This window comes from Astatotilapia calliptera, chromosome 14 (assembly GCF_964374335.1).
Source record: "Astatotilapia calliptera chromosome 14, fAstCal68.1, whole genome shotgun sequence".
Classification (NCBI taxonomy): domain Eukaryota; kingdom Metazoa; phylum Chordata; class Actinopteri; order Cichliformes; family Cichlidae; genus Astatotilapia; species Astatotilapia calliptera.
The window spans coordinates 26,381,614-26,391,057 of NC_137435.1; the positions used below are offsets into that span (position 1 = coordinate 26,381,614).

General features: G+C 42.6%; 1 long non-coding RNA gene across 2 annotated transcripts; it reads left to right on the forward strand.

Moving 5' to 3' along the window:
* Positions 1-860: 860 nt before the first annotated feature.
* LOC113018037 (uncharacterized) lies at positions 861-8,794 on the forward strand. Of its 2 annotated transcripts, XR_013901277.1 has the most exons (3): positions 861-1,000; positions 7,337-7,994; positions 8,410-8,794. It is a non-coding gene; the product is annotated as an uncharacterized LOC113018037 (long non-coding RNA). The 2 variants fall into 2 exon arrangements; XR_013901276.1 differs by having other exon boundaries at positions 7,337-8,794.
* Positions 8,795-9,444: the final 650 nt, after the last annotated feature.

Here is a 9,444-nt window from a genome sequence, read left to right on the forward strand (position 1 = left end):
AAGCTAAAGAATCTGCATTTCACTGATTTCCATTAGCCAGTTTTTGGAATTCCTTGGTTAACTTAACTTCAACTCTTTCTTCTTCTTCTTCTTCTTTTTTTTTTTTTTTTACAAAACTACTGCTAATTGTAACCCAGTAGAGAAAACTACCTTTTGTTATTTTTTTTTTCTTGTTTTCGTTTTGATTGTATAAATGTATTTTCATTATTTTATTTTGAAAAGAAACATTTATTTTGAAAAAAGGAAGTGTGATCCTCTAGCAAACTTTATTTTCTGTTGCTGGATCACAAGGGATAAATGCCTTTTTCATTGGTTGAAGGTGGTTTTAGCCCCGTCTTCCGAAACACCAGACCATCATTTCACATGAGCTAGATCTTTTCGCACGTGGAAATAGATGAGACAGGTCACGGATAGCTCGTGCGGAATTTTCTAACATTTTGGTGAGTTTAGCCCATGGGTTTGAAAAGTTAATAATGTGTTAGTCTGTTGCTAAAAGTTGTTTCTTCTGTTCATACCGATTCGCGAGTGGTAATTTGCTGTTTAAAAACGGTTGAAATGCTGTTGTGGTAGGATTTGTTTAGCATACTCGAAGGATGATTGGAAAAATGTATTATCTTGCTGGTTATACCTATTAATCATAATTTCATGGTTAAAAAGAGAACAAGAAATTCATTTGTTGTTTACATGGTTAAAATAATTTCATGTATAACGAGAGATATATTCAAAGCATGCATGTAATGTATTACTGTGGTAATGTGAAAGATGTGAAAAGAGATAGAGAACTAAAGCTATAGCTGTGATACAAGAGAAGAAACGGAGCTGGCTGTGTACAATAATGTTAATATTGTTGTGCAGGCTAGGTTTTTTTCCCTTGTCCGTGTGGAAGGAACTAAGATTTTGGATTCCAATGGATTCTCTCCGGATGGAGATGGCGAGCCTGAGCCCAGACTGAACTTTGCAGAGGAACTTACTCTTCTTCCTCGACGGAGACTCCCAAGTGGTAACACACAAACCACAAACGAAAGAGAACAAGAACTAGACTAAGAATTTTTGACTTGACAAATGACCAAAGACAAAAAGACAATTGAATATTGAGCTCAAACGACTATTTCTGGGGTTATTTTTGTTTTGCCGGCTTCTTCTTCTTATTGTTATGGTTATTATCACTACTACTGTCAATGTGGAATTTGTGTCTTGTTTATTTCATTTTTGTGCAAAATAATAACTGTTGCTGCTCAAATTCCTGTCTCCAGCCATTTCATTCTGCATTCGCCTCGCTTTCTATTGTAGCCCTGCCGAACCTAGCAACTGGTCCGTAGTTTGGCTGTCCTAAACTATTTAAAATGAGTCAGTGGTTACAGTAAGTCTTGGCGAGCCAGCCAGGAGGCTTTTTCTCATGTGATTACAAGTATATAACGCACCCCAAATGGACCGTCTTGTTGAACGTGAATCTGTTAAAGTCCCAAATTCGGTGATCGTGAGCGAAATAGCTGGAGATGAGCAAATTGATGAGGTGACTGAATTCCTAAAACAGTATGGGTCAATCTCAAGAGTCTTAAAGGTAGATGATGGTAAATCTGAGTTTATCTCGAGTGTTGTTGTTGAGTACAATTCAGGTACTGCTGTTGATGCTCTTGAGCCGTTACCTTACAACCACATATCCGATAGCGGGGTTAAGTATAGAATACAGTCTCTTGCAAGCGTATACACGCGATGTGTGGGGAATGATACAACCAAGTCATATCTCACTGAGTTAAAAAACCTAGCCAAAATGAGCGGCCGAGGGTTTGCAGATGTTCTGAAAGACATGATGTCACAGATAGCTGAATCAATCAAAGAGCCTGAACATGATCAATCAGAGCAAATTGACTTACCTGAATCTCCCTTGGCTGAGTTTCAGCCTTCAGCTGTTGAACCCAGTGTTGATGGTGCACAGCAATCGAACCAGTCAAATCACACTGCAAGAAACCCAGCTCATAGTGTACCCACCATACCTGCACCTGATTTAAACCCTCCTGAGGTGCAGCGTGTAGTAGTTGAGCACATTGTGAGAAGAGATGATCATTCAGTGCAACATTTTTCACAAAAACTCAGAGCTTTTTCTGGCAAGGACCCCCGGCCAACCTATGAGCCAGATTATGATACTTGGCGTTCCAGTGCTGAACTAATCTTGAGTGACACTTCCATGTCGCAACTGCAACAATCGCGAAAGATTCTTGAGTCTCTCTTACCCCCGGCAGCTGACGTAGTTAAGCACTTGAACCCAGACAGCTCACCTGCAGACTACCTTCAAATGTTGGATTCTGCCTATGGGACAGTTCAAGATGGTGGAGAGCTTTACGCCAAATTTCTTGACACCCTCCAAAATCCAGGTGAGAAACCGTCGTCATACGTACAACGCCTTCAGGTAGCTTTAACTCACACTGTAAAACGGGGTGGTGCTTTAAGCAATGATGTTGACAGACTCCTTGTCACGCAGTTCTGTCGTGGTTGCTGGGATGATTCCCTTTTAAACGCACTTCAACTAAAACAAAAACGGATAAACCCCCCATCTTTTCCTGAGTTGCTTCTCTTATTACGCACAGAAGAAGACCAAAATGCTACCAAAACAATGCGAATGAAGCAACATTTGAACATCACGAAACAAAAAGCGACATACCACCTCCAAACAGTCAAAGGCTGCTTAGACGAAAATGAAGACACAACCACCTTAAGCTCAATTAAAGAACTCTCAAAGCAAGTTGCAGAGCTCCAGGCCCAACTGGTGCAGCTGACCGCGAAATCAAAAGCGCAGAATTCCAGATATGCCTCCCATACCAAGTCTAAAGAAAACCGAAAGCCAGACAAAGTGAGCAAGGAGCCCTCAGAACGAACAGTTAAAACTCAAAGTACCCCACCCAAACCGTGGTACTGTTTCCAATGTGGAGAAGATGGCCACATCAAGCCAAACTGCGAAAATGAACCAAACCCAGCCCTAGTTGCTGAAAAGCGCAAACTGTTTAAAGAGAAACAGAGGAAATGGGAGGTTGAGAACCCTCCAGCCACTAAGGAACAGTTAAACTGAAAACAGTCTCTATTGCGGGGCAAATGGAGACTGCAGCCAGGCGATCATGTCCCACTAAGTACATGCAACATGCTAACTGTAAGCAATCTGTCACTAAGCCACAGAAGTATAGTCTGCCAAAAGGGTTGGTTGGCTCTAAATGCACAGCAGTAGTTAGCATTTCTGGCGTTAATGTAAATTGTCTCCTGGACTCAGGGTCACAAGTGACCACAGTCGCTGAGTCGTTCTACAAACAGAACTTTCCAGATCAAAATCTTAACCCACTCTATGATCTTTTGGAAGTGGAGGGTGCTGCAGGTCAGCCCGTCCCCTATTTGGGTTATATAGAGACATGCATTACTTTTCCAAAAGACTTCTTAGATGCAGAGATGGACATACCAACCTTAGCTCTTGTTGTTCCAGACACTCATCCAAACAGTCAGACCCCAGTGTTGGTGGGAACAAACACGCTTGATGTCCTTTATGAAAAATTTTTGGACCTTAAGACTTCTGACTACTTACCTAGTCCTTGCGGGTTTAGAGCCCTGTTGAAAACTCTAGAACTAAGACATACACAGAACAAAGATGGGAGCATTGGGTTAGTTACCCTGTCAGGCAAGGCTACAGTTGTAGTTCCAGCAGGCCAAACAGTAGTTTTAGAGGGATCTGCTAACGTTCATTGTACTGCAGCAGACACGTGTGCCATAGTTGAACACCCCTCTCAGTCTTCCTTGCCTGGTGGCCTTTGTGTTAAAACTTGCTTGATAACACTTCCTTCCCGAGCTCCACACAAAGTGCCTGTTATGATTACAAATGAAACAGAACAAGATGTTACTATCCCGTCTACTTGTGTCATTGCAGAGCTGGGAGCTTTCCATTGTATCATGTCCCAGCATAATGTCACCAGTGTTAATGAGTCAGCCACAAGTAAGACACCGCTGAATTTCAATTTTGGTGACTCTCCGATTCCACATGAATGGAAAGAGAGGATAACCAAGCAACTCAATGACATTCCGGAAGTATTCGCTTTTCATGATCTTGACTTTGGGTGTACGAACAAGGTGAAACATTCCATCAAGTTTAATGATCCGACTCCCTTCAAGCACCGTGCACGCCCTATACACCCTCAAGATCTTGAGGCTGTCCGGAAACACCTGCAGGAGCTGCTTGCTGCAGGTGTGATAAGAGAGTCTCAATCACCTTTCTCGTCTCCCATTGTTGTGGTGAGAAAGCGGAACAATGATGTGCGTCTATGTATAGACTTTCGCAAGCTGAACTTGCAAACAATAAAAGACTCTTACGCACTTCCAAATCTGGAAGAGACATTCTCTGCCCTTTCAGGATCCAGGTGGTTCACAGTCCTCGATCTGAAATCTGGGTATTACCAGATAGAAGTTGAGGAGGCAGACAAAGAAAAGACCGCGTTTGTGACACCGCTTGGGTTCTGGGAGTTTAACCGCATGCCGCAGGGCATAACCAACGCCCCAAGCACCTTCCAGCGGCTGATGGAGCGCTGTGTTGGTGATATGAACTTACATGAAGTGCTCGTCTTTTTAGATGATCTCATCATCTTCTCAGATAGTTTGGAAGAACACGAACGCCGACTTATGCGGGTACTCCATCGCCTTAAAGAGTATGGCCTGAAGTTATCGCTGGAAAAATGTAAATTTTTCCAAACCACAGTTCGGTATCTTGGGCATGTAATCTCTGAAAGTGGAGTTGAGACGGATCCCGAAAAGATTCAGGCCCTAAAGACCTGGCCACGGCCCAAGAATCTCAAAGAACTAAGATCTTTCCTGGGGTTCTCGGGGTACTACAGACGTTTTGTAAAAGGGTACTCGTCCATAGTACGCCCACTCAATGACCTCACTCGTGGTTACCCACCACTACGTAAGAAATCAAAGTCCAAAGAACCCAACCAGACCTACTTTGATCCCAAACTGCCATTTGAGGACCGATGGACCGCAGAGTGTCAAAAAGCTTTTGACTCCATCATTGAAAAGCTAACGTCAGCCCCCGTCTTAGGCTTTGCAGACTCGAAGCTGCCTTATGTGCTCCATACCGATGCCAGTACTACTGGCTTAGGTGCAGCACTCTACCAGGAGCAGGAGGGTCAGCTCAGAGCCATAGCTTTTGCCAGTCGTGGGTTATCAAGAAGTGAAGCACGATATCCAGCCCACAAGTTGGAATTTTTAGCACTCAAATGGGCAGTGACTGAAAAGTTTCACGATTATTTGTATGGTGGTCAGTTCACTGTGGTTACAGATAGTAACCCACTCACATACATATTGACCTCTGCTAAGTTAGATGCCACTGGCTATAGGTGGCTTGCCGCTTTATCTAACTACAACTTTAAGTTACAGTATAGAGCGGGCAAGCACAACCTAGACGCAGATGGGTTGTCTAGACGTCCTCATGGAGAACTCGTAAATGATGTCCAGTCCAGGAAAGAGCAGGAGCGTGTAAGCCAATTTGTAGAGCGTCACCTAGCTGACACTGACACCACTGACACCATAAAGCTTGTAGATAGTGATGTTGTCCAAGCAATCTGTCAAAATCACCTTGTAAAAGTCAGTGATGATTGTCAGGATAGTGGTGTTACACTTGTAGAATCGCTTACCCTCTCAGCTGACGCGATTCCAGACATCTATGTTTCAGAAGAACATCATGGCTTACCAACCATCCCTGCCTTGTCCCAATCAGAAATTAAGGATAAGCAGAGAGCAGACTCGACAATCAGCCAAGTTATCAAACAAATCGAACATGGTCAGACACCTCCACCGACTGTTAGAAAAGAACTCCCAGATCTCCCTCTTTTGCTTAGGGAACTCAATCGGTTGGAAATGCACAATGAGGTGTTATACAGAAAAAGACAAGATGGAGACCAGGTGACCCACCAGCTTGTTCTTCCTGAGGAGCTCAGAGCTTCAGTGCTCCAAAGTTTGCATGATGACATGGGCCACTTAGGTATCGACAGAACCCTTGATCTGGTCAGAACCCGATTCTATTGGCCACGCATGGCGACACAGGTTGAGCAGAAAGTGAAAACATGTGATCGTTGTATACGGAGAAAGAGTCCCCCTGAAAAAGCAGCTAGACTGGTCAACATAACAACAACCAGACCTTTAGAACTCGTCTGTATGGATTTTCTCAGTCTAGAACCAGACAGTAGCAACACACGGGATATCCTTGTGATAACCGATCATTTCACTAAGTTTGCCCTCGCGTTGCCCACCTCTAATCAAAAGTCACGAACGGTCGCCAGGTGCCTGTGGGACCAGTTCATTGTCCACTACGGCATACCTGAGCGCCTGCACAGCGATCAGGGTCCTGATTTCGAGGCAAAACTGATAAAAGATCTGTGTGAGATCTCTGGGATAAAGAAAATAAGAACTACCCCGTACCACCCACGTGGTAACCCTACTGAACGATTTAATAGAACACTACTTAGTATGTTAGGAACACTGGAATCCAAACAAAAGTCTCACTGGAAAGACTATGTTATGCCATTAGTACATGCGTACAATTGCACCCGTAGTGATGCAACAGGGTTTACACCCTACGAGTTGATGTTTGGCAGAAAACCCAGATTAGCTGTTGATCTTGCATATGGACTTCCTCTCAGCAAAGATCAAAAAGTGACACATTTGCAATATGCTGAAAGTCTCAAGAAACGGCTAGAGGAAAGCTATAGGTTAGCTTCTCAAACCGCACAAAAAGTGGCAGACAAGAATAAGGCCAGATTTGATCGCAAAATAACTGTTTCAGAACTTGAACCTGGGGACCGGGTTTTAGTTAGAAACGTGCGGCTGCGTGGCAAGCATAAACTTGCTGATAAATGGGAGGCAGACATCCATGTGGTAGTCAAACGTGCAGGCGACCTACCCGTTTATACTGTTAAACCCGAGTCCAAGCAAGGTCCCTCCCGAACTTTACACAGAGACCTGTTGCTTCCCTGCAGTTTCCTCCCGGTTGCCACCGCAGACACATCTGAGCCACAGCAGGTTCACCGTCCTAAAACGCGTCAAACTGTTGTCACAGAAAGCAATGAGGATGAAGAATCAATGGAACTTGACAATGAACTTTTCATTCAATGGGTTGATGATTCCCCATGTGAAGAAATAACCAGATTTACTACTGTACATGAATATCCAAAACCTTCTCATGAACCAGACATTACAACCTTACCTGATTGTGACCTTTCTGAAATTGCTAGCAACAAGGAGCTGAATATGGATAAAGATGCAAGCAAAGACGAACTTACCAATCATGTGCTTGTTGAAAACTTACCAGATGGAGATGAGATTGGAATTGACGATCCTGTGGACAATGGAACGGGAACCGTATTGGATGAATCACCTGAGGATTTGGTTAAAGAACCAGGAAACCAGCCTGTTAACGCACCTGATGAGATGGACAGTTGTGATCCCATTACAACTCAACCAGTAAGACAGTCAACAAGAATCAGACATCCACCTAAAAGACTTGATTATCCTGATTTAGGAAACCCTCTAGTTACTGTTGTGAAATCACTTTTCCAGGGTTTGAGCATAGCCTTTTCTGAGTCCCTAAACAGTACAGAGGGACAGTACTGGCTACACATGCAACGAGACGTGCATGACATTTAGCTGGGGAGAGTGTAACCCAGTAGAGAAAACTACCTTTTGTTATTTTTTTTTTCTTGTTTTCGTTTTGATTGTATAAATGTATTTTCATTATTTTATTTTGAAAAGAAACATTTATTTTGAAAAAAGGAAGTGTGATCCTCTAGCAAACTTTATTTTCTGTTGCTGGATCACAAGGGATAAATGCCTTTTTCATTGGTTGAAGGTGGTTTTAGCCCCGTCTTCCGAAACACCAGACCATCATTTCACATGAGCTAGATCTTTTCGCACGTGGAAATAGATGAGACAGGTCACGGATAGCTCGTGCGGAATTTTCTAACATTTTGGTGAGTTTAGCCCATGGGTTTGAAAAGTTAATAATGTGTTAGTCTGTTGCTAAAAGTTGTTTCTTCTGTTCATACCGATTCGCGAGTGGTAATTTGCTGTTTAAAAACGGTTGAAATGCTGTTGTGGTAGGATTTGTTTAGCATACTCGAAGGATGATTGGAAAAATGTATTATCTTGCTGGTTATACCTATTAATCATAATTTCATGGTTAAAAAGAGAACAAGAAATTCATTTGTTGTTTACATGGTTAAAATAATTTCATGTATAACGAGAGATATATTCAAAGCATGCATGTAATGTATTACTGTGGTAATGTGAAAGATGTGAAAAGAGATAGAGAACTAAAGCTATAGCTGTGATACAAGAGAAGAAACGGAGCTGGCTGTGTACAATAATGTTAATATTGTTGTGCAGGCTAGGTTTTTTTCCCTTGTCCGTGTGGAAGGAACTAAGATTTTGGATTCCAATGGATTCTCTCCGGATGGAGATGGCGAGCCTGAGCCCAGACTGAACTTTGCAGAGGAACTTACTCTTCTTCCTCGACGGAGACTCCCAAGTGGTAACACACAAACCACAAACGAAAGAGAACAAGAACTAGACTAAGAATTTTTGACTTGACAAATGACCAAAGACAAAAAGACAATTGAATATTGAGCTCAAACGACTATTTCTGGGGTTATTTTTGTTTTGCCGGCTTCTTCTTCTTATTGTTATGGTTATTATCACTACTACTGTCAATGTGGAATTTGTGTCTTGTTTATTTCATTTTTGTGCAAAATAATAACTGTTGCTGCTCAAATTCCTGTCTCCAGCCATTTCATTCTGCATTCGCCTCGCTTTCTATTGTAGCCCTGCCGAACCTAGCAACTGGTCCGTAGTTTGGCTGTCCTAAACTATTTAAAATGAGTCAGTGGTTACATAATACTGTCCTTTGTGTGTTTGACTAAGTCATATGACCCTGGGTCTATGACACTTTTTGGAAGAAGGCTCTATAGTTTTAAAACGTTTATAAATTTTGGTGAGAAAAGGACAAGTTTTTTCCCTAAAATATGAAGTTTTGGAGATGAAAGAAGCATCGGTTATGTTGTCAGTTCAAGTTCAGTTCATGCCCTCCTTCTACCCTCCATCTATCAAACTATTCTTAACTTTGAACTGGGGAAAAAAAAGAGAAAAAGCAGTGAAACGAAGGGCAAAACTACAAATTTCATGGAGCCACGTTGAGCCAAGACACCGAAGCGCAAAGGAGATAGAAGCAGAAGGGAATAGTAATTATGTGTTTGTCTGTGAGGGGATATATAAGTGTGGAAAGCAGACTGGATGCAGAGACCTCCAACACAGAAGCGGAGAGGAGTTCCTCTCCACATTTCACTCTAAACAACATGCTGGAATCAAGCTGTGCAACAGTGTGAGAAGGAGGGCAAGAGGAAAAAGGGAGAGAAATAAGCAAGA